Below are 15,845 nucleotides of genomic sequence, written 5' to 3'. Positions count from 1 at the left end.
AAGAGTTGTATAAGCTGGATATTGGCAAATTATAGAATTCCATTATTATTCTTCTAAACATGGGAGAAAAATAAATATCATTCTTTCTGTTGCTATTTCATGGAACTCTCTCATATTGTTCATTAGATTTCATTTCTAAGAAATCTTTAGATTTCTAAGCTGTCTTTCATTCACCTCAGCATACAATAGTCCCTTGTTATCCACGGTTTCACTTTCCATGGTTTCAGTTATCCGGAATCTAATTGAGAAATTAATCTTTATCATACATACATTTATATGTATAGGAAGAAACATGGTATATATAGAGTTCAGTACTATCAGCAGTTTTAGGCATCCACAAGGGGTCTGGAAACGTGTTCCCCTGGATGAATGGGATCTACTGTATGGCTACTACCCTCTTGCTGCAGGCCAAGCACTGAGCAAGAAGCTTGGAACTATAGGCAAGCATGACCGAATCCTACTCTTCAAGGATCTCCTGGAATGACCATCACCCTGACACTCCCAAATACACCACTAAAATTGAGTCAGGCAGCAGACGCACTTCCAGAATGGTGATGGAAGCACTTCTGAAAATATGTTCCTTGGTGAATGCGGCAAGAGCACCTGGGAAATTTCCAACATTGATTTGCTTAGGACACTGTAAATTAAGACAGGCTTGCAACAATCTTAAGGTGTTTACTCAAGAAAAAATCTGAATTTTTGTAAGAAAAGTAAGCTTTGGGTATTTTAACTTGTTCTATTATCATCCCCTGTCCCTACCTCCACAGTAGCCTGAAAACCAACAGCCTCCACAACAAAGGCTGGAGACAGAGGAGGAGAATAGACTCTCCAGTTCCCCCACATTGTATTATTTTTAATTTGTAGCTTTTCCACAACAAAAAGTTACAAGATACATAGAGGAAAAGGAACTGGGGGCTACACACAGGGAAACAATGTGGTCCCTAGAAATTGACACTAAGGAAACCCAAATGTTGAACTTTTAAGACAAGAAGTTTAAATCAGCTATTACAAATATACTCAATGGGTACAAAAAATAGAAAGAATCATTAGGAACTACTATTTGATAGCACAATAGGGTGACTATCGTCAATAATAACTCAATTGTATATTTTAAAAGAACTCAAAAAAATGTAATTGGATTGTTTGTAACTCAAAGGATAAATGCTTGAAGGGATGGATACCCCATTCTCCATGATGTGCTTATTTCACATCGCATGCCTGTATCAAAACATCTCATGTACCCCATAAATATATACACCTACTATGTACCCACAAAATGTTAAAAAATAATAAAAAATTAAACAATAAATATGATCAAAGAACTAAAGAAAATCATGTCTAAAGAATTTTTTTAAGTATGAGAATAATGCCTGATCAAATAGAGATGACTACTAAGAAATAGAGATTATAAAAAGAACAAGATAGAAATTCTGAACTTGAAAACCGTAAGAACTGAAGTGCAAAATCTATTAGGACTGAACAACAGATTTTAACTGACAGAAGACAGCAAGAGCAAAGTTGAAGAGAGTCAAACTGAGGTTCTTTTATTTTGAAGAATACTAAGAAAAAAATAAGAAAAATGAACAAAGCCTCAAAGATCTGTGGGACACCACTAAGCACATCAATACACACATGAATGGGAGTCCCAGAGAAAAGAAGAGGAGAGAGAGAAAGGTGCAGAAAGAATATTTGAATAAATAATGGTGAAAACTCTCCAAAGATAATGAAAATAATAATGTGCACATCTAAGATGTTCAATAGAATCCAAGTAAGAAAAATTTAAAACTACATTGTCAAAAGACAGTCAAACGGAGAATCTTGAAAGCATCAAAAGAGACGTGATTGAATATATAGTGATCCATAATACAATAACAGCTAAATTCTTGTCAGAAACTATGCAAGCCAGAGGGAGTGGGATGACATACTTAAAGTGCTGAAGAAAAAGACCATCAACCAGGAACTCTGTTTCCAGCAAAACCATTAATTAAAAACAAAGAAGGAATTAAGATATTCCCAGATTTAAAAAAAAAAATGGAATTTGTTGCTAACAGATCTGCCTTACAAGAAATACTCAAGGGAGGCCTGTAGACAGAAATGAAAGGAAGTTCGCATGAAGAGGAAATCCACAGGAAGAAATAAAGAGCATTGATAAAAGAAAATATAAAAAGCAGTATAAATACAATTATATTTATATAATAACTCTTTTCATCTCCTATCTTACACATAAGAAAACTACATAAAACAATAATTATTAAACTGCATTGATAGGTTTATAATAAATACAGATATAAATTGTGTGATGATACTAGCCTAAAGAGAGTGAGAATAAATACCATTAGGGCAAAATGGTATTCAACTTACTGAAATTCAGTTACATTATTCTAATCTAGATGTTTTAAGTTAAGATGTTAATTGTAATCCCCAGAACAACAACCATTAATAAAATAACTAATTCCATATTATATATATGAACACATATATACATAAATACATATATATTTATAAAGAAACAACAAGAAAATTAAATGATAGACTAGAAAAACCTATTTAACACAAAAGGAGGCGGTAATGAAGAAATAGAGAAACAACAAATTTGATATAAAAGAACAAAAAGTGAAATGCAAATGTAAATTCTACCTAAACAATAATTACATTAATATAAATAAAGTAAGTACCCCCAGTGAAAAGCAGATATTGGCAGATAGGTTAAGAAAACAAACAAAAACATGGTCTCACTATATGTTATATAAAAGAGACTTTAGCATCAAACACAAAACTAGGTTGAAAGTAAAAGAATGCCAAAAAGAGATACCACGCAAACAGTAACAAACAGAGAGGCAGAGAGGCTAGATTACTATCAGATAAAATATAGTTTAAAACAAAAGTTATTACTAGAGACTAAAACAGATATTTTATAATAATAACAAAGTCAATCCATCCATTAGATATAATAACTATGAACACATGCATCTAACAACAGATCCTCAACAAATGTGAAGCAAAGACAGAGAAAAGAAGGGAGAAACAGGCAATTCAACAATAATATTGGAGACTTCAGTACTTCACTTTCAGTAATACAGAGAATAAAATAGGTAGAAGATCATCAAAGAAATAGACTTGAATAACGCTATAAACCAACTAGTCCTAACAGATATTCATAGAACACTCCACTGAACAGCAGCAGAAAACAGTTTTCTCAAGTGCACATAGCACACTCTCCAGAACAGACCATGTGTCGGCATATAAAATAAGCCTCAATCCATTCAAATTTTTGAAATTATAAAAAGTATGTTCTCTGACTGCAAAGGAATAAAATTGGAAATCAGTAACAGAAGGAAGTGTAGGAAATTCAAAGATAAATGAAAATTAAATGACACATTATTAAATAGGTAATACATCAAAGAAGAAATCACAAGGGAAATTAGAAAATATTTTGTGTTAAATGAAAACAAAAACACAACATACTAAAATTTATGGGAAGTGGTTAAAGTAATGCTTAGAAGAAAAGGTATGGCTGTAAACAACTATGTTTAAAAAAAGAAAATCTCAAATAAATACCCATCCACCTTAAGCTAACAAAACTCAAATCAAGCAGAAGAAAACAAGATTATAGTGAAAATAAATTTTTAAAAAAGAAAACCAGTAGAAAAAATATTGAAACCAAAAACGTATTATTTGGCTGAGTGCAGTGGCTCATGCCTGTAATCCCAACACTTTGGAAGGCTGAGGCGGGCAGATCACCTGAGGTTAGGAGTTTCAGACCAGCCTGGCCAACATGGTGAAACCCTGTCTACTAAAAAAATACAAAAATTAGCCAGGCATGGTGGCATAACCTGTAATCCCAGCTATTCAGGAGACTGAGGCAGGAGAATCGCTTGAACCCAGGAAGCAGAGGTTGCAGTGAGCTGAGATGGTGCCACTGCATTCCAGCCTGGGTGACACAATAAGACTCCATCTCAAAAAAAACACAAATATATATATATACACACACACACACAAATATAAATTTATATATATACAAATATATATAATATATAATTATATATGTATAATTTATATATAATATATATATATATAATTTGAATAAAATAAATAAAATTGACAAACCTTTAGCTGGCCAGAAACAAATGGGAGAAGATATATATTACCAATGTAAGTAAAGAAAAAGGGACATCGCTATTGACCATACATAAACAAGAAGGATTTTAAGGGAATACTGTGAAAAATTGTATGTCAATTAAATGGACAAATTCCTAAAAGGATACAAACACTAAAGCGGACTAAAACATAAAAAGAAATTTTGAACACATCTATAAAAAGCAAAGTTATTAAATTAGTAATCAGAAAAGCTAACCACAAAGAAAGGTCCAGAACAAGATAATGTCACTAGTAAATTATTTCAAATATTTAATGAATAATCATCAATGTGCCACAAAGTCTTCCAAACACTAAAAAAGGAAAAAGCAATTTTTAATTCATTCATTATTTCTACTCAAAATTTTACCATTCAGGTAAATTAGGGGGAAAAAAGTAAAAATTATCCAGATTGGAAAGAAAGAAGTAAAATTTTCTCTGTTCACAGGTGACATGATTTGTACAAAGAAAATTCTAAGGAAAACACACACACACACACACATGCACACACACGAAAGAAATAGAATTGAGAGTCTGGAAATGACCTCTTACATTTATGATCATTTGGTAGTTTTACAGGAAAGTCAAGACAAATCAAGAAGGAAACTATATTTTTAACAAATGATGCTGGAAAAATTGGATATCCACATGCAAAAGAATGAAGGTAGATCCTCACCTCACACCATATGCAAAAACTAACTCAAAACGGATCAAACACCTAAATGAAAAAAACAAAACTATAAAACTCCTAGGAAAAAAAACATAGAAATAAATTCTCTCAACCTTGGGTTAAGCAATGTTTTATTAGATATGACACGGAAGCACAAACAATAAAAGAAAAAAGTGGACATACTCCACTTGATAAATTTAAAACTTTTGTTGCTCAAAGGGCACAATCAAAAAAGTGAAAAGATGATCTACAGAATGAAAGAATCTGAAAGTCATGTATGTGATAAAGACCTAGTATCCAAAATAGTATAAAGACCTCGTATCCAAAATAGTATAAAGACCTCCTGCAATTCAACAATAAAAAGACAAATAACCAAATTTTTAAATGAGCAAATGACTAAAATACACATTTCTCTAAAGAAGATAATATACAGCTAGGCATGTTGGCTCATACCAACATGCTTGCTGGGTCCCCAAGCAGGCCATTTCTGCCTGGCACCACAGGGACCCTTTGGGAGGGCAGCCAGAGGTGTGGGGGAAAATGCCACAAGGAGAAGGAAGTCTCCAATTTGACCAGTTTTGTAACGATTTGAACTGGGTGAAAAGCCTTCTGCCCAGAACTCAGGGGAGGGCATGAATCCAGTTTTCAGACTTCACAGGCAGGGGATGAACAAAAGCCCTGTTCTTTCTCAAAGGGGAGGTGGGTAGCCTGGGGCAGGTTCTCAAGCCCTGCTCACCCACTGCCTGGAAAGAAACTCAGACTGTTAGGCAGGGCATGGTGGGACTGAGTGCAGCCTTTCAGATCATGCGGGAGCTGGGTGAGGCTTGTGACTGCCAACTTTCCCCCACTGCCCTGACAAGCTGCATGACTCAGCAAGGGCAACCATAATCCTCCTAGGTACACAACTCCATTGACCTGGGAACTTCACTCCCTTGCCCCATGGCAGCCTCAGCAAGAACTGCTTAAGGAGAGTCTGAGCTCAGACATGCCTGGCACTGACCCCATCTGATGGGCCTTCTCTATGCATCCTGGTAGCTGAAGACAAAGGGGATATACTCTTGGGAGTTCTAGGGCCCCACCCACTGCTGGTTCCTCTCCATACTACTGCAGCTGATGCTCTCTGGAAAGTGCCACCTCCTAGCAGGAGGCCAACCAGCACAAAAATAGAGTATTAAACTATCAAAGCTAAGAACTCTCACTGAGTCCATTTCACCCCCTACCACCTCCACCAGAACAGGTGCTGGTATCCATAGCTGAGAGACCCATAGAGGTTTCACATCAAAGGACTCTGTACAGACAACTCCCAGTACCAGCCCAGAGCCAGGTAGACTTGCTGGGTGGGTAAACCCAGAAGAGAGTTAACAATCACTGCAACTCAGCTCACAGGAAGCCACATCCATAGGAAGAGGAGAGTACTACATCACGGGAACAACCCATTGGATCCAAATAATAACCCTCAGCCCTAGACAGAGCCTAACCAAATGAGAAGGAACCAGAAAACCAACCCAGTAATATGACAAAACAAGGCTCTCTAACACCCCCAAGAAATCACACTAGATCACCAGCAATGGATCCAAACCAAGAAGAAATCCCTGACTTACCTTAAAAAAAATTCAGGAGGTTAGTTATTAAGCTAATCAGGGAAGCACCAGAGAAAGGTGAAGTCCAATGCATGGAAATCAATAAAGATACTAGAAGTGAAGGGAGAAATATTCAAGGAAATAGAGAGCTTAAAGAAAAAGCAATCAAAACTTCAGGAAACATTGGGCACACAGAAATGCAAAATACTCTGGAAAATCTCAGCAATAGCATTGAAAAAATAGAAGAAAGAAATTCAGAGCTTGAAGACAAGGTCTTTGAATTAACCCAATCCAACAAAGACAAAGAAAAATGAATAATAAAATATGAACAAAGCCTCCAAGAAGTCTGGGATTATGTTAAACAACCAAACCTAAGAATAATCAGTGTTCCTGAGGAAGAAGAGAAATCTAAAAGCTTGGAAAACATGTGGGGGAATAATCAAGGAAAACTTTCCCACCCTTGCTGGAGACCTAGACATCCAAGTACAAGAAGCACAAAGAACACCTGGGAAATTCATCACAAAATATCATCACCTAGGGACATCGTCATCTGGTTATATAAAGTTAAGATGAAGGAAAGGATCTTAAGAGCTGTGAGACAAAGCACCATGTAACCTATAAAGCAAAACTATCAGATTAACAGCAGATTTCTCAGAAGAAATCCTACAAGCTAGAAGGGATTTGGGCCCTATCTTCAGCCTCCTCAAACAAAACACCTACCAGCCAAGAATTTTGTATCTAGCAAAATTAAGCATCATATATGAAGGAAAAATACAGTCTTTTTCAGACAACCAAATGCTGAGAGAATTCACAACTATCAAGTCACGACTACAAGACCTGCTAAAAGGCACTCTAAATCCTGACACAAATCCTGCAACTACATCAAAACAGAACCTTTTTAAAGCATAAATCACATAGGACCTATAAAACAAAAATACAATTTAAAAAGCAAAAACAACAACAAAAACAAAAAACAAGGTACACAGGCAATAAATAGTATGATGAATACAATGGTACCTCACATCTCAATACTAACATTGAATGTAAATGGCCTAAATGCCCCTCTTAAAAGATACAGAACTGCAGAATGGATAAGAACTCAACAACCAACTATCTGCTGCCTTCAGGAGACTCACTTAACACATAAGGACTCACATAAATGTAAAGTAAAAGGGTTGAAAAAGGCATTTCGTGCCAAATGGACATCAAAAGTGAGCAAGGGTAGCTATTCTAATATCAGACAAAACAAACTTTAAAGCAACAGAAGTTAAAAGAGACAAAGAGGGACACTGTATAATGAAAAGGCCTTCTCCAACAGGAAAATATCACAATCTTAAACATATGTATACCTAACACTAGAGCTCCCAAATTTATAAAATGATTACTAGCAAACTTAAAAAATGAGATAAACAGCAAAACAATAATAGTGGGGGACTTCAATACTACACTGACAGCACTAGACAAGTCATCACGATAAAAGGTCAACAAAGAAACAATGGACTTAAACTACACCCTGGAAGAAATGGACTTAACAGATATATACAGAACATTTCATCCAACAACCACAGAATACACATTCTATTCAACAGAACATGGAACTATCTCCAATATACACCATATCATAGGCCACAAAATAAGCCTCAATAAATTTAAGAAAATTGAAACTATATCAAGTACTCTCTCAGACCACAGTGACATAAAACTGGAAATCAACTGGAAAAGGAACCTTCAAAACCATGCAAATACATGGAAATTAAATAACCTGCTTCTGAATGATCATTGGATCAACAATGAAATCAAGATGGAAATTTTAAAATTCTTCAAACTGAATGACAATAATGATACAACCTGTCAAAACCTCTAGGATACAGCAAAGGCAGTGCTAAGAGGACAGTTCATAGCCCTAAATGCCTACATCAAAAAGACGGAAAGAGCACAAACTGACATTATTAAGGTCACACCTCAAGGAACCAGAAAAACAAGAGCAAATCAAACCCAAACCCAGCAGAAGAGAGGAAATAACCAAGATCAGAGCAGAACTCAATGAAATTGAAACAAACAAAAAAAAATACAAAAAATAAATGAAACAAAAAGTTGGTTCTTTGAAAAGATAAATAAAATTGATAGACCATTAGCAAGATTAACCAAGAAAAGAAAAGAGAAAATCCAAATAACCTCAATAAGAACTGAAACAAGAGCTGTTACAAATGACACCACAAAAATACTATGAACACCTTTATGTACATAAACTAGAAAACCTAGAAGAGATGGATAAACTCCTGGAAAAATACAACCCTCCTAGTTTAAATCAGGAAGGAATAGATACCCTGAACAGACCAATAACAAGCAGCAAGATTGAAGTGGTAATTTTAAAATTACCAACCAAAATAAAAGCCCAGGACCAGATGGATTCACAGCAGAATTCTACCAGACATTCAAAGAAGAATCAGTACTAATCTTTTTGACACTATTCGACGAGATAGAGAAAGAGGGAACGAACCCTCCCTAATTCATTCTATGAAGCCAGCATCACCCTAATAGCAAAACCAGGAAAGGACATAACTAAAAGAGAAAACTACAGACCAATACAGACCAATATTTCTGATGAACATAGATACTAAAATCCTTAACAAAATACTAGCTAACTAAATCAAAAACAAAAATCAGATGATCATTTGCAATAGATGCAGAAAAAACACTCGACAAAATCCAGCATTCCTTTATGATTAAAACTCTCAGCAAAATCAGCATACAAGGGACAAACCTGAATGTAATACAAGTCGTCTATGACAAACCCACAGCCAACATAATACTGAATGGGGAAAAGTTGAAAGCATTCCCTCTGAGAACTGGAACAAGACAAGGATGCCCACTCTCACCACTCCTCTTCATCATAGTACTGGAAGTCCTAGCCAGAGCAATCAGACAAGAAAAAGAAATCAAAAGCATCCAAATCAGTAAAGAGGAAATCAAACTGTCACTGTTTGCTGTTGATATGATCATTTACCTCGAAAACCCTAAAGACTCCTCCAGAAAGCTTCTAGATCAGATAAAAGAATTCAGCAAGGTTTCTGGATACAAGATTAATGTACACAAACCAGTAGCTCTTCTATACAACAACAGCAACCAAGCAGAGAATCAAATCACTAATTCAACCCCTTTTACTGCAAAAATAAAAATAAAAAATAAAATACTTAAGAATATACCTAACCAAGGAAGTGAAAGACCTCTACAAGGAAAACTACAAAACACTGCTGAAAGAAATCATAGACAGCACAAACAAATGGAAACACATCCCATGCTCATGGATGGGTAGAATCAATATTGTGAAAATTGACCATACTACAAATTCCTTGCAATCCCCATCACAATACCACCATCATTCTTCACAGAATTAGAAAAAACAATTCCAAAATTCATATGGAAATAAAAAAGAGCCCACATAGCCAAAGAGCCCACATAGCCAAAGCAAGACTAAGCAAAAAGAACAAAACTGGAGGCATTCCACTACCTGATTTCAAACTATACTATAAGGCCATAGTCACCAAAACAGCTTGATACTGGTATAAAAATAGGCACATAGACCAATGGAACAGAATAGAGAACCCAGAAATAAACCCAAATACTTACAGCCAACTGATCTTTGACAAACAAAAGCATAAAGTGGGGAAAAGTTGCCCTTTTCAATAAATGGTGTTGGGATAATTGGCTAGCCACATGTAGGAGAATGAAACTGGATCCTCATCTCTCACCTTATACAAAAATCAACTCAAGATGGATTAAGGACTTAAATCTAAGACCTGAAACTATAAAAATTCTAGAAGATAACCTTAGGAAAACCCTTCAAGACATTGGCTTGGGCAAGGATTTCATGACCAAGAACCCAAAAGAAAATACAATAAAAACAAAGATAAATAGGCGGGACTTAATTAAATAAAGAGCTTTTGCATGGCAAAAGGAACAGTCAGCAGAGTAAACAGACAACCCACAGAGTGGGAGAAAATCTTCACAATCTATACATCTGACAAGGACTAATACCCAGGATCTACAATGAACTCAAATGAATCAGCAAGAAAAAAACAAACAGTCCCATCAAAAAGTGGGCTAACAACATGAATAGACAATTCTCAAAAGAAGATGTACAAATGGCCAACAAACATATGAAAAAATGCTCAACATCACTCATGATAAGAGAAATGCAAATCAACATCACAATGCAATACCATCTTACTCCTGCAAGAATGGTCATAATCAAAAAATCAAACAGCCGTAGATGTTGGCATGGATCCAGTAATCAGGGAGCACTTCTACACTGCTGATGGGAATATAAACTATTACAGCCACTATGGAAAACAGTGTAAAGATTCCTTAATGGACTAAAAGTAGAACTACCATTTGATCCAACAATCTCACTGCTGGGTATCTACCCAGAGGAAAAGAAGTCATTATACTTGCACATGCATGTTTATAGCAGCACAATTCACAATTGCAAAATCATGGAACCAACTCAAATGCCCATCAATCAGGAAGTGGATAAAGAAACTGTGGTATATATATATTCCGTATATATACTCATATATATACATATATATATTCCATCTCATATATATATATATATATATGATGGAATACTACTCAGCCATAAAAAGGAATGAATTAATGGCATTCACAGCATATATATATATGTGTGTGTGTGTGTGTGTGTGTGTGTGTGTATATATATATATATATGAGATGGAATACTACTCAGCCGTAAAAAGGAATGAATTAATGGCATTCACAGTGACCTGGATGAGACTGGAGACTATTATTCTAAGTGAAGTAATTCAGGGATGGAAAACGAAACACCATATATTCTCACTGATATATGGGAGCTAAGCTATGAGTAAACAAAGGCATAAGAATGATACAATGGACTTTGGGGACTTGAGGGTAAGGGTGGGAGGGACCCAGAGATTAAAGACTACAAATATGATGCAGTGTATACTGCTCAGGTGACGGCTGCACCAAAATCTCACAAATCACCACTAAAGAACTTAGTCATATAACCAACCACCACCTGTACCCCAATAACCTATGGAAATTTTTTAAAAATTTAATTTAATTTAATTTTTAAAAAGAAATGGTAAATAAGCACATGAAAAAATGCTCCTCAGCATCAGTCATTATGAAATGCAAATCAAAATCATGATGAGATACCAGTTCACACTATCCTTTTAGCTTTCTTTTTTTAATTTTAGGATAGCTAAAGTAAAAAAAGATGAAGTGTTTGTGAAGACCTGAAGAAAATGGAAGTCTCGTACATTGCTAGTGGGGTGTAAAATGGTACAACCACTTTGGAAAATAGTTCAACAGCTCCTCAAAATCTTAAATATAAATTTCATATAACTGAAAAATTTTATTCTTGGTGTATACTCAAGATAATTAAAAACATATGTCCGCACAAAAACTTGTGTATCAATGTTCTAAGCAGCATCAACCACCAAAAAGTGTAAACAACTCAAATGTCTGTCAACTTATTAATGGGCAAACATCATGTATTATATACATACAATGGAATCTTTTTCAGCCATAAAAAGAAATGAAGTACTGACTCATGCTACATGGATTAACCCTGAAACTGTTAGGCTGGGTGAAAGAAGCCAGTTACAAAAGAGCACATGTTGTTGATTCCATTATATGAAAAGCCCAGAATACAAAAATTCACGGAGACATAAAGTAGATTAGTGGTTTCCAGGGGACTAGGGGAGAGGTAAATGGGTAGTGAGTGTGAATGGGTACTGTCTTCCTTTCTGTGCTAATAATTTTCTAAAGTTAGATAGTAGTGATGGTTGCACACCCTGGTAAATAGACTGAAAACCGCTGGTTTGTATACTGTAAAAGGGTGAATTTTATGGTATACATCTCTATAAAATCATTATTAAATATAGAATTAGACCAGTGAATCTGATCAGTGAATTAACACAGGGCTGTTTGAGACCTGGGGACAGAATGGATCACTTGCCAGGAGGTACACCATCTACAACTTTATTGTCATTTAAGAAGTCCACCATGTGAGCTTTTCATCTAACCACCTTCCTTGTCTGCTTACTCTATACCCTAAATGTGATTATTCCCACCACCCTACTCACCTCTTTCCAACCCTTCTTCCACTCCAGTGAAATCTGTGATCTCACTGCAGCCCTGGTTGCCTGATGGTTCACATCTGTGATCAGCCCGTCTTCTCACTGTAAAGCCAAGGTTTACACAGCAGAGCTCCCCAGGAACACTCAAGATTGCATTTTCCACCCGCACAAGAATAAATGGGGTTTAAACACGTGATTGGAGTCAGAGTCTTGGCTTTGACCATCTCATATGAGTGCTTGGATTGGAAGTTTTAAGCAAGGCCATGCCACCTTTACTTAGTGTTCAACATTCAAACAATAAACAGGTCTATTTTTCACTTATAGGAGTGCAGATAGGAATAATAACATAGCCACATTAGTTATGTGGGCATTTGTAAATGAGAAAACTACTTCAGAAAGAACAGGTCTATTATATGGCAACAGATTAGACTTGGCAGGTCTTTCTGGCCTGAGAATGAGAACATTATATTACTTGAAAGGGCATACATTTACCCAGCAATTCATACAATACAGAATAAACCAGAAGCTGGAAATTAGTAAACATAACAGTGCTTTTTGCAAAGAACCTGGCATTACACTAAGATCTAAAAATAGAAATATGTGGAACAAGAGCCCGGCACAGCAGCATCTCTTATCCTGCTGTGTCTCCCTGAACCACTGCTATTACCTCAGCTCAGTCCTGCACCAGCCCTTGCCTGGACTGTGAAAATTGCTTCTTAATTGTTTCTCTGATTCCATTTGAAGCCCCTCAAGCTGATCTTCTACACAACCTCTCAAGATAATCTGTCTGAAAGGAATCGTGTCCATAATCCACAAGATTCAAGTTACACGACACGTGGAGCTCTTTCTCTTGTCATCCTTCTTGCTGTCACCTCGTGATGCAGTCTGGATGAAATCTCTTGCAGCTTTGTTGCAAGTCATTCACTAATTTAGCACTGCCAGGTACCCTGCTAGAGGCCTGATTTCATTTCACATATTTAATCTTTCCAACAAAACTGCCCCACTTAACAGGCTAAGACATGAAATAAATTGTGAACGTCACCCGGATGGAAAGAGTGGGGCAGTCCAGATCCTCCAGTGTGCATGCCACACCCAAACCCCTTGACTGCTTTATTGCTGGATCACGTGTGCTCTCTGAGGCCTGCATGCCTTCGCTCATACGTGTTTTCTCTCCGACATGTTTTCTATCTGGAAAACGTCTCTCAAGGCCCAGGTCAAGTGCCAGCTTTGCTGTGAAGGCTCTGTGACTCCCCAGAAGCTGCTCCCCTGACGTCCCTCCCTGCACTTCCCACGTGTCCCTGCGCTACTTCTCCCATCACTGCAATGGCCTCAGAAGACTGTTTCCCTTTCATCGAGGTACGACATGCAGTAGAAGCACAATAATTTCTATTTTGCTTTTTAAAACTTTTCCATTTTTTATTGCATTAGAATACACGTAACATAAAATTTACCATCTTAACCATATGAAGTGCACAGTTCAGTGATATTAAGTATATTCATAATGTTGTGCACCCATCACCACCACCCATCTGCATAACCTTTCATGCTGTAAAACTGAAACTCTGTACCTGATAAACACAAACTCCCCATTCTGTCCTCCTCCCAGCTTTTGAAAACCACCTTATGAATTTGACTAGTCTAGGGACCTCATGTAAGTGGAATTGCACAGTATTTGCCTTTTTGTGACTGGTTTGTTTCACTTAGCATAATGTCCTCAAGGTTAATCCATGTGGATTATGTCTTAGAATTCCCTTCCTTTAAGGTCAAATTGTTTGTTTACACCATTTTTTTGTTTATACATTCATATGTCAGTGGACCCCTGGGTTGCTTCCACATTTTAGCTATTGTAAATAAGGCAGCTATGAACATGGCATACAAATGTCTCTTGGATATGCTGCTTTCAATTATTTTGACTATGTACCCAGCAGTGGAATTATTGGATCACAAGGTAATTCTGTTTTTTAAGTTTGAGATACTATCACGTTGTTTTAGTGGCTATAACATGTTACGTTCCCACAGAGAATATACAAGAGTTCCAATTTCTTCACTTCCTCACCCACACTCGTTACTCTCTGATTTTCGATAGTAGCCATCCTCCTGGATGTGAGGTGGCCTCTCACTTTGGTTTGCACTTCCCTAACGACTAGCGATGCTGAGCATCTTTCCATGTGCTTATGGACCATCTGGATGTCTTCTTTAGAGAAAGGTCCGTTCAAGTCCTTCAATCCATTTTTGAGTAGGGTTGTTTATTGTTGTTTATAGGTTGTTTATTGTTGTTAAGTTTTAGGAATTCTATTCTAGTTATTAATCTCTTATCAAATGTATGACTTTCAATTATTTTTACCCATTCTGTGGATTGTCCTTTTACTCTGTTTATATTCTCTTTTGATGCAGAAGTGTTTTCATTTTCACGAAGTTCAATTTGTCCACAATTGATAGTTACACAGTGACAGTCACAAGGATAACACAAACTTTCTATTTAACTCCTATATTTGCCTTTTGTGTTCTGAACAGATCCGGTGTTGTCATTAGAATCCACATTCTGTCTTCCTGAAGCTTTAGGTTGAGGATGACCCTGTGCCAAGGGGCACTCATGGGGAATGGGGTACGGTAGGATAGCATCAGCACCGCAGTAAACCCCAGAATGCACACGTCCAGGCATGCCCTGAGAAGTGAGGAGAGGAAACCTGGGTTTAGGGCTCCAACCAACAGGCCTGCAGAGGGGGGTTAGGGAAGCTGTCAAACTAACCTTTCAAATTCGAATTTTTTTTTTTTAGACAGAGTTTCATTCTTATCCTCCAGGCTGGAGTGTAATGGCGCTACTTTGGCTCGCTTGAACTTCCGCCTCCCGGGTTCAAGCAATTCTCCTGCCTCAGCCTCCCAAGTAGCTGGAATTACAGGCGCCCACCAACCAAGCCCAGCTATTTTTTTATGTGTTTTTAGTAGATACAGGGCTTTACCAGGTTGGCCAGGCTGGTCTCGAACTCCTGACCTTAGGTAATCCAGCTGCCTCGGCCTCCCAAAGTGCTGAGATTACAGGCGTGAGCCACTGCGCCTGGCCAAATTTGAATTTCTTTAATGTATACATGTAAAATATTTTAGCACATTTGGAAAATACAAAAAAAAATTTTTTTAAATAAAATAAAAAGATCACTTAAAACCCATGACCTGGAAATAACTGCTGTTAAGCGCCAGTGAAATTTCTCCCCAGTGTTTTTGGTTTGCTTGTTTGTTTTCCACTTCTCTGTGTATTGTAAGGGATACACTTTTCTGCTGGGCTACTGTTTCAAAGAAAAATTTCGTAGGTGACTTTTCCCCCTTGGGGACGCTTAGCAA

General features: G+C 36.8%; 1 long non-coding RNA gene across 1 annotated transcript in view; it reads right to left on the bottom strand.

Annotated features, from left to right (window-relative positions):
• LOC105492385 (uncharacterized) overlaps nt 1–15,845 on the bottom strand; it is a 50,654-nt gene that overhangs the window by 12,532 nt on the left and 22,277 nt on the right. The window lies entirely within an intron of this gene.

The sequence above is a fragment of the Macaca nemestrina genome, chromosome 4 (assembly GCF_043159975.1).
Source record: "Macaca nemestrina isolate mMacNem1 chromosome 4, mMacNem.hap1, whole genome shotgun sequence".
NCBI lineage: Eukaryota > Metazoa > Chordata > Mammalia > Primates > Cercopithecidae > Macaca > Macaca nemestrina.
The sequence above is the reverse complement of the archived record's forward strand: the minus strand, read 5'-3'. Positions and strand labels throughout refer to the sequence as shown.